The following is a 19764-nucleotide window of genomic DNA, read 5'->3' as shown; positions in this document are numbered from 1 at the left end:
TTGCCCCAATTACTGCTCGGATCTGCTCCCTGGCCTAGGATTCTCAGAAGCAGAGTGATAACGCAAACGTTCCTTGGCTTAACTTGTTTGAGCCAACAAAGCTCTTTCTGGTCTGTCTATCCCATGTTTGATTCTCATAACACATCTGTCAGGCGTGTGGAGGGGGAGCCTAACGTGATGAGGAGACAGAGACTCAGAAAGGTGAAGAGATTTCCCACGACATTGCAGCTGGTGAGTAACTGAGGAGAAACTTGAGCTCAGAGCCCCTTCTCAGGGTTACTTCTAGGGCCTTGTTTTCCAGAAGCTGAAAGACATGCTGCCAGTGAGGTGCAAAATGATCTCATTTTATATTTGCTCTATTGATTAGCAATGTGAAGCTTCCCGTTTCAATACATTTGATTTGTTTAAAACACTCGTCGATTTAAAGAAAATCTTAAGCCATCAATGGCACAGATGGCGCGTGGATGTGGCCAAAATTGTGAAGATGGTCCTGACGGGACCGAAGCTGGGCAACCCTGCAGTGAGTGGCTGGAAAGGACAGTGAGTTCAGAATGCGCGCGCTAGGCCCGGCTCTGTCACTAAGGAGCTGTTTGACTCTGTCCTGGCTAGGACCTGTCTGAGCATCAGTCCCATCCTACATAGAAGGGGAGGGTTTGTTGCCGTCATTTCTGGAGCCTCTCTAGCTGGAAAGGTCTCAGACAGAAGCTGGGTATTGGGTCCAGAAGCCTGAAGGGCTGGGCATCCTCGGCCCCTTCTTCTGCATCAGCTTTCCTTTGCTTGAGATCAGCCGCTGGATCCAGGGCAGACTCTGCCTTGTCAGATGGGGTGGGGCAGGAAGTGGCTTCCACAGAGCCGCCCTCCAACCAGGAAGGAGCCAAGTGAAAAGGTGACTGGATTCCAGCCGGGAGGGGACCGAGGGCAGCAAGAAGAGTGGAATTCATGACAGACCAGCTCTGAAAGGGGTCGGGGTCAGCGGGAAGCTTTCTGGAAAGAGCCAGGATTCCCACGTGACTGTGTCCTAAAGGTACGTGGGGGTGGGCAGGTGGCAGGTCTCCAATCACTAAACCAGATCAGCACCCAGAACAAGAAGTTGCTGGAGGGTCACTATCAGCTCACGAAATTATGGAGAAACCCTGGGCCATTCTGAGCTGCCTTGTGACCTTAGGTAAGAACTTAGTCCCTCTGTGCCTCAGCTTCTCATGTGTGGGACAGACAGAATAACTATCTCCTACGGCTATGGTGGGGACTGAGTGAAATAACCCAGGCAAAGTCTGGCCCGTGGTAGGAATAAACGTTGCTGTGTAGGTTCCCCCGTTGAGCATCTGAGATATGGCAGCCAGGATGGTGTTCCAGCTTGGAGTGGGACAGAGTCGTGTTGAAATCTTGGCTTGGGAGTTACCGGTGTGGCACAGTGGAAATGAATCCGACTAGGAACCATGAGGTTGTGGGTTTGATCCCTGGCCTTGCTCAGTGGGTTAAGGATCCGGCGTTGCCGCGAGCTGTGGTGTTGGTCACAGATCTGGCTCATATCTGGTATGGCTGTGGCTGTGGTGTAGGTCAGCAGCTATGGCTCCAATTCGACCCCTGGCCTGGGAACCTCCATATGCCTTGGGCGTGGCCCAAAAAAAAGCACAATCTTGGCTTGGCCACTCATTCGTTCTGTAACTTTGGGCTGCAATTTCCACTGATGAGGCGGTGCTACAAACAGTCCTGCCCTCCAGAGAGGGCTGTGGTGGAGGTTGAAGGCGGGATGGCACACAGTGCTTGGCAGATGCCTGCGCCTTTGAAGAAAATCACCACTGTGATGGACGTGGGGCCGTCCACCCCAAATCCAACCTCAGGGAAAGCCTCCCTGGCCCAGGGTCTTGGGGATCTGAAGTTCTCCAAGGGCACAACCTCCTAGCTCTTGGTGCCCTGAGGACACGCTGCCAAGCACTGCAAAGGTAGTAGGTCAGGTCTAAATGCTTAGGGGTGGGCTGCCTCTTTCACCGACTGCCTTCTGCAGCATCGACCTGCAAGCAAGCCTTTCAGGTAAGAGGAGGGGCAACGCCACAGAGCCTAATTCCAAGTCCATGGCAGGGAGGGAGCTCCCCTTCTTTTTTTTTTTTTTTAAGATGGGCTGCGGAGCACGGCTTTGGGAGATCCAACTGGGTGCTTGTCAAAATCCCTCCGCTCTGTCCCCGGGCCCGGCTGCCGGCGAAGACACCAGCTCCGCGCTGACCTCATTCCCAGCCGAGCAGGCTGCCTGCGAAAGTGCAATCTTGGCAGATGTGCCCTTTCGAGAAGATTTTTCTCTTCCAGAACCTGACAGATTTTCCGCCTCACTCTTTCATGCGGGACTGTCTCCTATTACCGCCCCTCCTGCCATTCCGGCTCGGGTCATTTTTCTCTAAAGCGACAGTTTCTCAGTAGGTGGCTGCGTGCCCGAGCGGGTTAATGGGAAAGGCAGAAGGGCCACATCTTGAAGAGCTTAAAGCGAAGGGAGGACGCAAGAGGGGGCTGACCGGAAGGAACCCCACGGCAGGTAGGGCTTTGGAGCCGCAGCACTTGGCCAACAGCTGCCAGCCGCTGGGCGCGTGGCCACACGCCGTAAAGGCCACCAGACTTGGCCGCTCCCTCCCTGCGAGGTGGGGTCCATTTCCTCGGTCCTTGGCTCCCAGCTGGCCTCGTGCCTTACTTCCCAGTGGAATGCAACGGAAGCGACCCTGATTTGACTGCTGGCTTAGACCTCCAGACGCTTTGGAACGTCTGCTCTCAAGCTCCTCCAACACTACAGTGGCCCCGTGAACCAGCCGGGGCTAACGTGCTGGAGGGTGAGGGAGCAGGTGGAGGGAGGCCCAGGGCCCCCGCCTTCCCGCCGCTGACCAGCCTGTCCCCGCTGACCTGATGGCCGAAGCGGGAGGGTCTGGCCCAGCGGAAGAAGGATCCAGCTGAGCTTAGACCAGATGGGCAGCTGGAAACTCAGGAGCCATTTAAATAAGTGATGATTTACGTCATTAGGTCTTGGGGTGGTCTGTTCCGACAAAAGAGCTAAAGGCGTAGACAGCCAGCAAGGCAACAAACAAACAAAAGACCAAGATAAACAAGTCACAGCATGTCCCATAGAGGAAGCAAACAGGGTCACGTGATGGAGAATGACTATGGGCCGCACATTTGGAAAAGGCAGTGAAGGGATGACCTCTCGCAACAGGCGACAATATTGCTGAAACCCAGATGAAGGGAAGGAGTGAGAGAGGGGAACACCTGAGGGTAGAGGAAACAGCCAGCACAGCCTGGAAGGTGTGTCACCAAAGAGAGAGGACAAAGGCCAGGGTGGCTGGGCTGGGGGGGGGAGGGAGGGAGGGAGCGTGAGCAGGGCCAGAGGTGCTCAGAGAGGTGAGTAAAGTGTCGCCAAAAGCCACTGGAGGGTTTTAAACACAAGACATCTGAGTCCCATCTCTGCAAGGTCACTGTGGCTGCTGTGTGGGTGCAGAGGATCGCTCGCGCCAAGAGCAGAAGGCTAGTGTACAATCCAGGTGAGAGAGGAAGCTGCCTGAGACTACGGAGCCATTAGTGGTGGGCCGAGGAAGGGGTCCCATTCTGGAACTGTTCTGGAGGGAAAGCATCCTCACAGCACATATGCTGGCTTGAAACCAAAGTTTGTTATGTGATCCATATGTCTAATAAAGTTTAGGTCACTGGTGTTGCTTTACTCTCCAAAGGCTTATTCCAAAAACTTTATTGTGGAGTTTTTAATAAGTGTATAATTTACCCCTATTTTATACCAGCTTTTATTGTTAATTATTAATAGGTGTAAGAGGTTTTCCCTATACTTAAAGTGGATGAAACAAAATCTAGCATCTGGTTGGATATAGGATAGAGTATTTGTTTCATAATTCTTATATTCACAATTTTGTGAAAAGGATTTTTTTTTCTTTTCTTCTTTTTTTTTTTTTTTTTTGATTTTTAAAGCTGCACGCACAGCATAGGGAAGTTCCCAAGCTAGGGGTCAAACTGGAGCTAGAGCTCTAGGCCTATGCCACAGCCACAGCCACACAGAATCCAAGCTGCATCTGCAACCTACATCACAGCTCACAGCAACGCCAGATCCTTAACCCACTGAGCAAGGCCAGGGATCAAACCCGCATCCTTATGGATACTAGTCAGCTTCATTACTGCTGAGCCACAATGGGATCTCCAGATTTTTATTCTATTCAGAAGTCATTTTGAGTATTTTAAGCCAGAATCCTCATTATCATCTCCCAAGGTATCAACATTTGCTTATAAACCATTTACTTAAAATGTTAGTTTTCTTAGAAGTTAATTTGGAAACATTTGTTTAACAATTATTAACAAACAGTATAGCTTGGTGATTAAAGTCAGGGATTCTGGAGCCAGTCTGCAAGGTCCAAATTCTAACTGTACCATTTCTTACTCATGTGACCTTTGACTTTTTTTTTTTTTTTTTGTCTTTTTAGGGCCACACCCATGGCATATGGAGGTTCCCAGGCTAGAGGTCGAATCAGAGCTGTAGCCGCCGGCCTACACCACAGCCACAGCAATGTGGGGTCCGAGCTGCATATGCGAGCTACACCACAGCTCACGGCAACGCCAGATCCTTAACCCACTGAGCAAGGCCAGGGATCGAACCCGAAACCTTGTGATTCCTAGTTGGATTCGTTAACCACTGAGCCATGACGGGAACTCCTGACATATTTTTTTAAATAAGGTAAAAACAGTATTTCCCATATGGTGGTATTGTGATGATTAAATTACTTAATACACAGAAAGCACTTAGAACAGGACCTGGTACATAGTAGGTGCCTTTATGATGTCAGCCACTGGGCTACATGTCTTTGCTGGTGTGACTATTTGAAAGGTGCAGCAGAAAAGACAGCCCACAGAATGGGAGAAAATCTTTGCAAATGAATCAACTGACAAGGGATTCATCTCCAAAATTTATAAACACCTTTGCAGCTCCATACCAAAAAAACAAACAACCCCATCCAAAAATGGGCAGAAGATCTCAACAGACAGTTCTCCAAAGAAGATATACAGATGGCCAAAAAACACATGAAAAGATGTTCAATGTCACTCATGAGTAGAGAAATACAAATCAAAACCACGATGAGGTACCACCTTACACCAGCCAGAATGGCCATCATCAAAAAGTCCACAAACAGTAAGTGCTGCAGAGGGTGTGGAGAAAAAGGAACCCTATGACACTGTTGGTGCGATTGTCAATTGGTGCAACCACTGTGGAAAACAGTATGGAGATGCCTCTGAAAACTACACATAGAACTCCCATGTGACCCAGCAATCCCACTCCTGGGCATCTCTCCAGAGAAAGCCATGACTCGCAAAGACACATGTACTCCAGTGTTCATGGTAGCACTCTCTTCAATAGCCAAGACATGGAAACAACCTAAATGGCCATCGACAGAGGTGTGGATCAAGAAGATATAGTACATATACGCAATGGAGTATTACTCAGCCATTAAAAAGAACAAAATACCAGCATTTTTTGCAACATGGATGGACCTAGAAACTATCATGCTAAATGAAGTCAGCCAGACAACGAGCCACCAATATCAAATGCTTTCACTGACATGTAGAATCTGAAAAAAAAAAGGACAAACTCAACTTCTTTGCAGAACAGATGCTGACTTAGACATTGAAAAACTTATGGTCTCCGGAGGAGACAGTTTGGGGGGTGGGGGGATGTGCTTGGGTTGTGGGATGGAAATCCTGTGAAATTGGACTATGATGATCATTATACAACTACAGACATGATAAATTCATTTGAGTAATTAAAAAACACATATTTAATAAAGATCATAAATATTTTAGTAAAAAAAAAAAAAGGTGCAAAATAACATTTAAAAATTAACCACAAAATCAGATTTTCCCTAATTCAGCATTCCCTTCCTAATTCTCTAACTCTGTGAGGTCTGACTCTATGTTGCCCACTATGGACTGGTTTGCACACTCACTGTCCCATTGGTGAGCACCAGCCTTGAGTTCTAAACCATGGATCACACAGGTAAGAAAAACCACGTCAACAGCACACGGCTTTGTAACCATGCCAGACACGGTCACAGATTACTTGCCTACTGCTCCCAAAGAGGGGGTTAGAGAGTTATTCCTGCAGTTGCACTTAGAGAGGGAATGGGACTGAGGTCATGTTGCAGACTCATTTGGTCAAATGTTTAGTGCCTGGGCTGGCAGGACTTGACCAGCGGGGGCTCTTTGGGCATCTCTGTCTCTGTATGGTTTCTCCCTGTGGCTTCTCCAACATGGCAGCCACACAGTAGACTCCTTAGACAGTAACTCGGGATGCCAATAATGCCTGGAGAGGGATGGAGCCGGGAGAAGGAACAGAGAGAGGTGGGGGGAGAGGGCAGGTGATGGGGGGGATGCAGGGAGAGAGAGAGGGAGGGCATATGTGCAAGGCCAAAGCTGCAGTGCCTTTTATGATCCAGCCTGGGACGTCACCAATTAGTCACAACTGATATTGTAGTCTGTTAGATGAGGCTGTCAGAAAGGCCCACCCAATGTTCAAGGGAAAGCAATAGAGACTCCACCTCAGGATGGGTGAATAGGAAGGTTCTGGAAGAACATGTGGGACTGGAAATGTTACGGCCATTTGGGGAAAACATGCTCTGCCACAAAGGCCAAGCACCGGTCGAGTGAAGCCTGACTGGCGCTGGCCCAGGAGCTAACACCCACCGGAAACAAAATGGCACAGGTCCACCGAGCTGGTTTAACTCGTACGTTGACCTGAATGGCCCTACTTTTCTCAGGTTAAGAGAAAGAGTAAGGATGGGGGAAGGGGAAGGGCAAGAAGGAAATTCAAAATTTTTGAGCACCTATTATGCCCTGAATGCTTCACACAAAGCTGACTGTGGATCAACAACTACTGAGTCCGTAATTCTTCCAGAAGGCAAACTGCCTTAGATTCCGCTGGCCAGCTTTTCCGACCTATTCCAGCCTCATCTGAGAGCTGCGGTAGGTCAGCCACCAGTTGACGTCATCAACCAGTCCGCAGTCAGAGGAGGCGCATTGGTTCTCCTCCACATGCTCTCTGCTCTTAGGACAGACACGAACCCCATCAGGCAGGCACTTTTTTCGGCCATGCCTGCAGCATGTGGAAGGTCCCAGGCTGGGGATTGCACCCAAGCCACAGCAGAGACAACGCCAGGTCCTTAACGCACTAGGCCACCAGGGAACTCTTAGGCAGGCGCTTATGAAGACGCTTCTTACCTCACAATGGCTACCGTCCCATGGCGCTCAATCAAGTCCCACGACGCTCAATCAAGTCCCATGACCCGCAAAGGTAGCAAGAGTGGGTACGCGGGGACGGGGAAGAATTTGTGGCCATTTTTTGCAGCGTCCCCAGCACGAGAAGTCAATTTTTGCTCACCAAGGTCACACTAAACTCTCGCAGAAGGGGGTGCCAAGGGCCATGCCGAGACTCCCTACGCTTCGCCCGAGACCAAGCGAGGACCGGGAGCAGGCTGCCCAGAACGGCGCCCTGTGACGCAAGGACGGATGGAATCAGACAAGAGTGAGGGGAGAAACTTGGCAGCACGGAGGAGCCGAGAGGCAGAGAAAGAGTGAGAGCCGCTGCAGCACCGGGAGGTGATGTGGTTGAGAGGAGCGGCTGTGCAGCCCGACTGCAGGGCTAGCAGTCCCGGCGGGCTGCGCCGCGGCTTAACGATGTTTGACCTTGGGAAGTGATAATACACGCAAAACACTTGTTCCTGGCACACAGTCAGGGATCGCTGAGTCACCATCGTCACCATCGTCTGTGCGGAGGCTGAAGAGGGGAAGCGGTGTGACAGGGGCTTTGGATGAAATTTGCTAACATTTCACTTGCCCCCGATTCCCTTTCGACATTTCCTTGAGAAAGAACAAAAGCCTGAAGTATTCGTTTCTTTTGTGTCTGCTGGACTGTGTTGCTTCAAATGGGCTCTCAGCCAAGGCTGGATACGGGGAAGCTGGCTTTACACTGGGGTTACTCACAGGACATGATGTTCCGACTGAATCCTCACAGCCACTCTGCCAGAGAGGTGGTATTCTTCCTTTACACGTGAGAAAAACAGAAGCCCAGGAAAGCCAGGCGACTGGCCCTAGGTTACTTAGAACGTGCCACATCTAGGATTCGAGACCGGATCTGTCCGAGTTCAAGTTCCATGCCCTTCCTTCTTTCCTTTCTTAACTAGGACATTTCTTTCCCTTTACTGGATTTCTTTTATTTCAAAGACAACATGGGCTCATCGCAATCCACAGATGTGTGAAGTTACTATTTTTACCCCCAATCCCTCCCTCCTCAGTATCACCACCATGACCAGGGGCCGTGCCTGCCCCAGCTCCATCTTGCTAGAGTAACCAATGCTCTCAACACGGTGTGTATATTTCTACACATTTCTCCATATTCCTATAAACATATGGACACATGCACACAGGGGGTTAACTGTTATTAATTTTTACAAAATTGGATCATACTACAAATTATTCGGCAAATTGCTTCTCTTAATACAACACAGACATCTTTCTAAGGCAATTAATATAGATATAATTAACTCTTTGTAGTAACTGTATAATCTACACACTGTGAATAGAACAAATCATTTATGCAACCATTTCTCTGTTGACTTGTGTTCTGGCTACTTCAGAACTTGTGTTCGGTCTTCCCCTACAGCTAAGACACAAACACCTCTTTATAAACCTACTTATATACCAATGATTGTGTATCTATAGGAGTATTCTGAAATGTAGGACTTCTGGGTCCCAAATGCTGCAGTTACCTATTACAGTGCAACAACCCATCCCAAAATTTAGTGGCTTAAAAAAATAACAATAATTTTTTTTTTTTTGTCTTTTTGCCATTTCTTGGGCCGCTCTTGCGACATATGGAGGTTCCCAGGCTAGGGGTCTCATCGGAGCTTAGCCGCCAGCCTACACCAGAACCACAGCAACGCGGGATCCAAGTCGCGTCTGCAACCTACACCACAGCTCATGGAAACGCCGGATCCTTAACCCACTGAGCAAGGCCAGGGATCGAACCCGCAACCTCATGGTTCCTAGTCAGATTCATTAACCACTGTGCCACGACGGGAATTTCAACAATAATTGCTTTTTGACCTCACATTATCTTCAATTTAGGAAGGAGTCATAAGGGATGGGTTACCTCTATTCTCAGTGGTATCCGTTGAGTCACCTAAACTGGGGGTTAGAAGATCCACTTTCAATATGGCTCATTCACATGGTTAGCAATCTATTGTCAGCTGTCAATTAGGAACGCAGTCAGGACTATGGGTCAGGGACCTTGACTCCTCTGCCCTTGGGCCATCCCACATGCTTCTTGGGCTTCCTCACAGCATGGTGGCTAGGTAATAAGCAACACGAGTGTCTCAAAAGAACCAGGCAGAAATTGCATGATCTTTTTATGACCTAACCTCAGAAGCCATGCAGTATTACTTTTACCACGTTCTATGTGCCCTGCCCATTCAGAACCAAGGGGAGGGGAATTAGACTCCACCTTCTGGTGGGGGAGGGCAAAGTCATAGAAAAACATGTCTTGGAAGATATTGCTGCAGCCATCTTTGGAAACTATAGCCCTGCCAAAGATCACCTTGCTAATAATCAACAGAACTAAGATTCAAACCTAGGTCTGTTTTTCATCCCATAATGTGATGTTGTATTTTAGTGGCATGTGGGTGGAACTATCTTCTGAGGGTTGAATTTGGGATATGCAAACCAAGTCAAGCAAAGATGGAACACAAGGACCAACTGAGCACTAAACCTTATGGAAATAATCTATCAGGATTTTTCAACGATTTCAAAAGCCCCTTCTGCAGTGAAATGCTTTTCTGCCCAAAGTATAACAAGGTTAAGGACAAAGTGGCTAGGGATCCACAGGGACTGCCTAATGGCTTGGCAACCACGCCTCGTCCAGAAGATGTCAGTCTGGTACTGCTGCTCCCATTCATCATTTACCAGCCACCCAGAAGGGAATTACCCTTCAACCTCAATAGATTCATACTATCAACAGCAAAAAAAGGAAAACAACTCAGTTCTACTTTTTGTTCTATGCTTTTCTTTTTTTTACATTTTTGTTTTGACTGAATACACAACACACACACATATACACATCATTACCCATTCATCTGTTGATGTACACTTAGGTTGCTTCCATATCTTGGCAATTATAAATAATGCTGCTATGAACATTAGGGGTACATGTTTCTTTTCGAAGTAGTGTTTTCTGTTTTTCTGCATATATACCCAGGAATGGAACTGCTGGGTTATATGGCAGTTCTATTTTTAGTGGGTTTTTTTTTGGGGGGGTGAAACCATGGCATATGGAAGTTGCCAGGCCAGGGACTGAATCTGAGCTAGAGCTGTGCCCCTGTGCCACGGCTGCTGCAACAATGGATCCTTAACCCACTGCCCTGGGCTAGGGTCAAATTGTGCCTTTTCAGTGACCCAAGCCACAGCAGTTGGATCCTTAACCCACTGCACCACAGCAAGAACTCCCTATTTTTCGCTTTTTGCGAAATCTCCATATTGTTTTCCACAGTAGCTGTACCAATTTAGACGCCCACCAACAGTGTACAAGTGTCCCCCTTTCTCCACATCCTCACCCGTATTTGTTATTTGTGTTCTTTTTGATGACAGCCATTCTTATAGGTGTAAGATGCTACGTCATTGTGGTTTTGATTTGTATTTCCCTGATGATTAGTGATGTTGAACATCTTTTCATGTACCTGTTAGCCATTTGCATTTCCTTCTTGGAAAACTGTCTATTCAAGTCTTCTGTCCATTTTTCAATCAGTTGTGTTTTTTTGATGTTGAGTTGTATGAGTTGTTTATAGATGTTGGGAATTAATCCCTTATCAGGCATATCATTTGCAAATATTTTCTCCCATTCAGTGGAGGGTTTTTAAAATGCATTTGAAATTAGGAGATTAGCAACTTAAAACAAACCCATATATATACAGACTAGTATACCAAAACCTTAAGGTAACCACAAACCAAAAATCTGTAATAGCTACAAACAAACAAGAAAGAAATAGGAATCCAAATGTAACACTAAAGATGGTCATCAAATCACAAGAGAACAAAAGAAGAACAAAGGGAAAAAAAACCACCTATAAGAACAAATCCAAAACAATCAACAAAACGGCCATAAGAACATACATACAGGGAGTTCCCATTGTGGCTCAGCGGAAGCAAACCCCACTAGTATCCATGAGGATGCGGGTTTAATCCCTGATCTTGCCCAGTGGGTTAAGGATCTTGCGTTGCCATGAGCTGTGGTGTAAGTTACAGACACAGCTCAGATCCTGCATTGCTGTGGCTGTGATGTAGGCTGGTAGCAGCAGCTCTGATTCACCCCCTAGCCTGGGAACTTCCATATGCCACAGGTGCATCCCTAAAAAAAATAAAAATAAAAAAAATAACAAAGAACATACATATAATTACCTTAAATGTAAACTGATTAAAGGAGCTATCCAAGAGACATAGAGTGGCTGAATGGATACAAAACCAAGACCTGTATATATGATATCTTCAAGAAACTCACTTCGAATTTAGAGACACATACAGAATGAAAGTGAGAGGATGGAAAAAGGTATTCCATGCATACAGAAATCAAAAAAAAAGCTGCAGCAGCAATACTTATATCTGACAAAATAGACTTTAAAATGAAGACTGTTAAAAGTGACAAAGAAGGACACGATATAATGATCAAGGGATCAACCTAACAAGATCTAACAATTGTAAATATATATGCACCCATCACAGGAGCACCTAAATATAAAAGGCAAATTTTAACAGACATAAAAGGAGAAAGTAACAAAATAATAATGGGGGACTTTAACACCCCACTTATATCATTGGAGAGATCACCCAGACAGAAAATCAGTAACAAAACACAAGCTATAAATGACACAATAGGCCAGATGGACTTAATTGATACTTATAGAGCACTCTATCTGAACAAAACACAATATGCATTATTTTCAAGGGTACATGGAACATTCTCCAGGATACATCACTTGCTGGGCCACAAAGCAAGCCTAAGTAAACTTAAAGTTGAAATCACATCAAGCATCTTTTCTGACCACAACTCTATAAGATTAGAAAGCAACCACAAGAAAAAACTGCAAAAACAGAACCACATGGAGACTAAACAGTACAATACTAAACAACCAATGGATCACTGAGGAAATCAAAAGGGAATTAAAAACATACATAGAGACAAATGAAAACAAAAACACAATGATCCAAAACCTATGGGACGCAGCAAAAGCAGTTCTAAGAGGGAAGTTTGTAACAATCAAGCTTACCTCAAGAAACAAGAAAAATCCAACAACCTAACCTTACACCTAAAGCAACTAGAGAAACAAAGCAAATAAAAACTGAGGTTAGTAAAAGGAAAGAAATCAGAAACATCAGAGCAGAAATACATAAAATAGAGACTAAGAACACAATAGAAAAGATAAACTAAAAGCTTATTCTTTGAAAACAAAACAACAAAAAAAAAGATAAACCTTTATCCAGACCCATCAAGAAACAAAGGGAGAGGGCTCAAATCAGTAAAATTAGAAATGAGAAAGAAGTTACAACCCACACCACAGAAATACAAAAGATCGTAAGAGACTACTATAAGCAACTATACGTTAATAAAAGGGACAAAATTACTAAAAAGTACAATCTCCCAAAACTGAACCAGGAAGAAATAGAAAATATGAAGAGACCAATTACAAGTACTGGGATTGAATCTGTCATTTAAAAAAAAAAAACCTCTCCATCAACAAAAGTCCAGATCCAGATGATTTCACAGATAAATTCTAAAAAAAAAAAAAAAAAAAAAAAAAAATTAGAGAAGAGTTAACACCTATCCTTCTGAAACTATTCCAAAAACTTGCAGAGGAAGTGATACCTCTAACACTCATTCTGAGGCCAGCATAACCCTGATACTAAAACCAGACATGGCTATCAAACAAAAACAGAACATTCTATCACTGATAAACACGGACACAAAAATCCTCAACAAATGATTAGCAAACCAAATCCAACGATACATTGAAAGGATCAGACAGCATGATCAAATGGGATTGGTCCCAGGAATGCAAGGATTTTTAATATCTGCAAATCAATCTGTGTGATATACCATGTTAACAAATTGAAGAAGAAACATCATATGATCATCTCAATAGATGCAGAAAAAGTTTTGACAAAATTCAACATCCATTTATGATTTTTTTTAAAAACCCAGAGGAGTTCCTGCTGTGGCACAGTAGGTTAGGAATCCAACTGCAGCAGCTTGGGTTGCTGCGGAGGTATGGTTCAATCCCTGGCCTGGTGCAGTGGGTTAAGGATTCAGTATATATATATATATATATGCACACACACGCTCTGCATATATTCCAACGAATTTGATTTTCATTCTCTTGAAGGGATCTGTCCTTTTTAAGGAACATCAAGTCCTGTCAGGTATCCCCGTATTAACTGCTTTCACCTGACAGTAAGCCAAACTCTAGCCTGTAACTAAATGTAAATCTCCACTAGTGGGCATATCTGGATTTCCTCAAAACCACATTTGAGGTTCAGGAATTAAACATACGGTTTCTTTTCCAATACAAATTGGCCAATTTTTAAACCCTAAAATTTGATTAAAATGTGTCCCTTCTTCTTTTCTAAAATAGGGCAGTCTGGCATCCTCCAGCCCAGGGACCCAGGAGGAATCATATATATATATATGCACACCGGAGCCTGACCCCATCCCACAGGTCTCAATAAAGGAGGGTTGGGGCCATAGGCCCAGTAGGTATAATTAGTTTCTCCCGCTGTTGCTAAGGGAATACTCACTGCAATAGAAACCCAAGTAAAGGACAGATAGGACCAAATTATTTGGAGTGAGAGGCTTTCCTTCTCAGTAGATTTTGGCTTCCTGGGTTAGATGTTTGATCCGACCCCAAGTGGGAAGATGAGCCCTTCGGATCTGTAGCAGCGACACATGAGTTGGTACCACAGACGTCGCTGCTGTATCCATAGTGGGCAGCTCTGGATCCCAAATTATGAACCTGGGTCTCTTCAGTATGTTCTCGTCCATCATTCTTCTTCTGGGGTCTGGAGTTGAGGGATGCTTCACGGGCTCACTCATGATATGGTTTGAGTCTTCTTGATGGAATCCAAACAGGTTGTAATCCATGACCTGATGAAATCCAAGCGTATCCCCTACCCCACGTAATAAGTTTCCCCAGGGACCAGATGTTTGTTAATGGATCCTGCCACCAAATCAAGGGCTGTTCAGCCTGAGGAAAGTTCATCTTATTTCGTTCTGTATTAAAATGTCTTTCTGCATCCGTTTTTTTCATCAGAGGCCAAATTTTAAAAATTTAAAGTAAAAAGGTTTTATTTAAAGGTGTTTGTTGTGACTTAACTATTTCTGTGTCTCCCCCTTTTTGTTTTTGAAGAGCCTGTTTTACATATAAATTGGCTCGTTCCACAACAGCCTGTCCTTGGGGGTTGTAAGGGAGCCCAGTGGAGGGAGCAATATGCCTTGTATCCAGGAATGTTTTAAGTTGAGAACTGATATAAGCTGGACCGTTATCAGTTTTAATTGCTTGTGGCAGGCCCATAACTGCAAAACAGGCATATAAATGACTTAAGGCTTTTGTCACTGTTAGTTAATGGCTTTACTCTGATTCCTTTGCAAAAACGTTTCCTTTTCTAGAAGAACATGGTTAGCAGATTCATCAGATTGAGCGGTAGCCCAAATAAGTTTAGAGCAAGTGTCAATACACACATGAATAAATGACAATTTTCCAAAAGATGAATAATGAGTAACATTCATTTGCCAGAGCGCATTTGGGCTTAGTCCCCTAGGGTTAACTCCAGGCTCAGATTGAGAAGGATTGTTAATAATTTGACATGCAGCACATTGATGGACAATTGTCTTAGCTTTAGCCCATGTTATTCCAAATCTCTTTTTTGGGCCTCGAACATTTACCTGTGTTAAATCATGAAAATGTTGAGCTTCCTGTAACACAGGTGACACCAAGCAGTCAATTTCTTTACTTGCTGCAACTAGAGGCCCAGGTCAGTTAGTATGTGCTCTGATATGAGTAATATAAAATGGGTATCTTCTTTCCCTTACAACAGTTTGTAATTCTGTAAACAAGTCAAATAACAGGATAGGTACATTTTGTTTAATGGTAGCTGTTTCAATCATTTTGGCAGCATGAACTACATATGCCGAATCAGAAAGAATATTGACTGGCTCAGGAGAGTCCCGCAAGGCATGGATTACAGCAGTTAGTTCAGCTTGTTGGGCAGAAAGGCCAGGAGTCTCTATGATTTGAGATTGATGAGCCACATATCCGGCCTTCCCTTTACTAGTCCCATTAGTCAAGATCACGGGGGGCTTCAGTGATGGGTGAATCCTTCACCTTTTTTGGAAGAATCCACTGAGTTTGTTTTATAAACTGTAGAATAGGGTTTTTTGGATAACGATTATCTATTGATCCTATATAATCTGCAAAGGCAATTTGCCAATCTATATGCTTTTGAAAACAATTTTGCATTTCCTCAGCAGTTAAACTAACAATTACATGATTCAAATCTTTCCTGCACATTTGTACACAACGAGTATGACCTTTTGGAATAAGTTGTGCCATTAGGTCCAGGTGCCCCTCCATGGCACCCCCTTGGCCCGCTGCCGCCACCTTACAATCCCCAAAATGGCGCTGGCCCCCCTCCAGCCACTGCCACCACCGGTGACAGCATGGGAGGCGGAGGGGCGCAGAGCGGCCTCTGCTCACAGAGTTAACACAGGAGGGGAAGGGGGAGAGCCCTGCGCAGGCGAAAGCGCACTGCCACTGCTCACAGAGTCAGAACAGGAGGGTTTAATATAGGTATTCTAGAACTTTTATAGTTCCTGAAATTTTGATATATACTGGTACTATGTTATAATTCTTTTCTTTTTCTAGTTATTTCAAACTGTTATGTCACAGCAGTTACCAAGTTTTCACTGTCAATTTGCATTGCAATCAGATTTAAAATGTGCCTTAAGGCTTTTGTCACTGTTAGTTAATGGCTTTACTCTGATTCCTTTGCAAAAATGTTTCCTTTTCTAGAAGATCTATAGAAAGACCTTTTTTTTTTAAAGAAATACAAGTTTCTAACTTCCAGACCTTAATGATGAGCTGAGTAAGAAATTTAGGAAAAAAATCCTAAAAGGGAAATTGATGATTTCATAAACAGTTAAACAAAAAGGGTTGGCGGAGTTCCCGTCGTGGCGCAGTGGTTAACAAATCCGACTAGGAACCATGAGGTTGCGGGTTCGGTCCCTGCCCTTGCTCAGTGGGTTAACGATCCAGCATTGCCGTGAGCTGTGGTGTAGGTTGCAGACGCAGCTCGGATCCCGCGTTGCTGTGGCTCTGGCGTAGGCCGGTGGCTACAGCTCCGATTCGACCCCTAGCCTGGGAACCTCCATATGCCGCGGAAGCTGCCCAAGAAATAGCAACAACAACAAACAACAACAAACAACAACAAAAAGACAAAAAAGACAAAAGACAAAAAAAAAAAAAAAAAAAAAGGGTTGGCGACATCAGACTGTGTGAAGTGGTGAATATGGTTATAACTTTATGGTTTCTATTTAAAACAATACTGACTTTTAATCTGTGTTTCCCAGGTATAAAGAAATTCTCCCCAACAAGCAATTTGGTAAATTATACCTTTGTAAGCAGAACTGAAACATTTCTTTCTTCTCTGCCTGATTTCTTCAGAGAATGGAAACTCTCAGGTTTTCAGAAGCTTTATCAAATAATTAGGAAGGGGAGGAGGATTAAGATGGTGAAACAGAAGGACTAGAGCTCAACTTCTCTCCTAAAAACAACAAAATTCACAACTAAAAGCTGAGCAATCTCCACCCAAATGGACTGGAAACCTTAAAAAAGATACCCTACTAAAGAAGAAAAAGAGGAGGCCACATCAACAGGTAGGAGGGATGATTTCATGATATAAACAACCCCATACCTCCCGTGTGGGAAGATCCATAGACTGAAAACTAACTGGTTCACAGAGACTCACCTACAGGAGTGAGAGTTCTGAGCCCCACATCAAACCCTCACATGCTGGGATCTGGCACTGGGAGAAAGAGCCCCTGGAGCATCTAGCATTGAAGGCCAGTGGGGCTTGTGCACAGGAGCTCCGAGGGACTGGGGGAAACGGAGACCCCATTCTTAAAAGGTGCACACGGATTTTCACGTGCACTGGGTCCCAGGGCAGAGCGAGGTCTCCATAGGAATCTGGGTCAAACCTGACTGCAATTCTTGGAGGACATCCTGGGAAGACAGGGGTGAATGTGGCTTGTTGTGAGGGAGGGACACTGAAAGCAAAGCTCTCGGGAATATTCAGCAGCTCCCTTTCTCTGGAGGGGGCCATTTTGGGAAAATCTGGCCCCACCAACAGTCAGCCTGAGAAGCCCCAGGGCAAACAACAACCCAGGTGGGCTCACAGCCCCGCCCCTCAGTAAACAGGCTCCCTAAAGACCCCTCAGGCACACAGCTGCCTCTAATCCCATCCAGAGACTAACCCCCACCCACAGGAGGGATTAGAATCAGCTCCACCTACCAGTGGGCTGGCATCAGCCCCTCCCATCAGAAAGCCTACAGCAAGCCCCATGCAGACTTCAGCCACAAGGGGGGCAGACATCAGAAGTAACAGAGGCTACAACCCTATTATCTGTAAAAGGTCACCACACCAAAAACCTATAAAAATGAAAAGACACAGAACTATAACTCAGATGAGGGAGAAAGAAAAAACTCCAGAAAATCAGCTAAGCAATGAGGAGATTCTTAGCCTCCAGGAAAAAGACTTTAGATTGTTGATGCTGAAGATGATACAAGACATTGGAAATAAACTGGAGGCAAAGATGGATAACTTACAGGAAACACTGACCAAAGAGATACAAGATATAAAACTTAAACAAGAAGAGATGCAAAATACAATAACGGAAATAAAAAATTCACTAGAGGCAGCTAACAGCAGAATACAGGAGGCAGAAGAACGAATAAACAAAGTGGAGGACAGATTAGAAGAAATTACGGATGCAGAACAGAAAAGAGAAAAAAGATTGAAAAGAAATGAAGAGGGTCTCAGAGAACTCTGGGACAACGTGAAATGCACCAACATCCGTATTATAGGGGTACCAGAAGGAGAAGAGAGAGAGACGGGGACAGAAAAAATATTCCAAGAGATAATAGCCGAAAACTTTCCTCACATGGGAAAGGAACCATCCACTTAAATCCAGGAAGCACAATGAGTACCATATAAAATAAACCCAAGGAGGAACACACTGAGACACATATTAATCAAAGAGAAATCCTGAAAAGAGAAAATCCTGAAAGCAGTTAGGGAAAAGAAACAAGTAACATACAAGGGAACCCCGATAAGGTTATCAGCAGATTTTTCAGCAGAAACTCTGCAGGCCAGAAGGGAGTGGCAGGATATACTTAATGTGATGAAAGGGAAAAAACCCCCCAACCAAGATCACTTTACCCAGCAAGGCTCTCATTCAGATTTGAAGGAGAAATCAAAACCTTCACAGATAAGCACAAGTTGAGAGAATTCAGCAACACTAAACCAGCCTTACAACAAATACTAAAGGAACTTCTCTAGGCAGGAAAGAAAAGACAGCAACAGGAAACAAAAATTCCACACATGACAAGGCTCACCAGTAAAGGTATATATATAGTAAAGATATGAAATCATCCATGCACAATTATACCACCAAAATCAGAAATCATGAGAAGAGGTGGGTACAAATGCAGGACACTGGAGATGAACTTGCAATTAAGAGAATAACAACTTAAAACAATCTCATATACATATAGACTCTTATATCAAAACTTCGGAATAACTGCAAACCAAAAATCTACAATTGAAAAATCTACAAACAAGGAATCTCTGGAGAAGAAATATATCTCATAGTAAGTAAGTGCATAATCCACCATGAAGGGGTCATTTGACATCATTCTCGGAATGCTGAAGTCTTCTTAGATCTGATTCTGATTTCCTCTCCATCAAAGAATTTATGATAATTAAATTATAATTAATGCAACTGTAAAATTAAATAATACAGTTCTACAATTGTATTATTAACCATTTCTCTCCATGGTACAATGTAAGGTCTGTAATGTCTTGTTTATCACATCACCTAGAATGGTGTAATGCCTATATTGAAGAATCGATAAGATGTAACAAATTGTGAGGACATATTTATATAGTTACACTGTTTTTTTAACCAATTTATGCATTTTATATTTTACTAATTTTCAGAGGGTGTATTATTTTTGTTATTCTTACCAGTTGTTATTCTTTTTATTATGCTATATAAAATATTTAATGATATATAAGGCTTTCTTCTTTATAAATTTTAGTCACATAATATACACAATTTTAATATAAGGCTAATTTTTAAGGAAAAATTGAAATGTAATAGATAATACTAAATAGTAAAGATGAAAGCCATACAAAATGGGATAAAGTATAGAATACATTTCCTACTTGTCTCAGCATATTTTCCATTCCACTTCTCCAGAGGGAGTCACTTAATCTGTTTCTTAAGATCCATGATATAATAATCTGTGTGAATGTAATTGTGTTTAAATATATGTATTTTATTCTGCACAAAAATTAAAACAAAATTTAAAAATAAATTTAAAAAAAGAAGAGGAACAACAACAACAACAAAAAAAAAAACAAATA

The sequence above is a fragment of the Sus scrofa genome, chromosome X (genome assembly GCF_000003025.6).
Source record: "Sus scrofa isolate TJ Tabasco breed Duroc chromosome X, Sscrofa11.1, whole genome shotgun sequence".
NCBI classification, from domain to species: domain Eukaryota; kingdom Metazoa; phylum Chordata; class Mammalia; order Artiodactyla; family Suidae; genus Sus; species Sus scrofa.
This window is presented reverse-complemented; position numbering follows the sequence as displayed.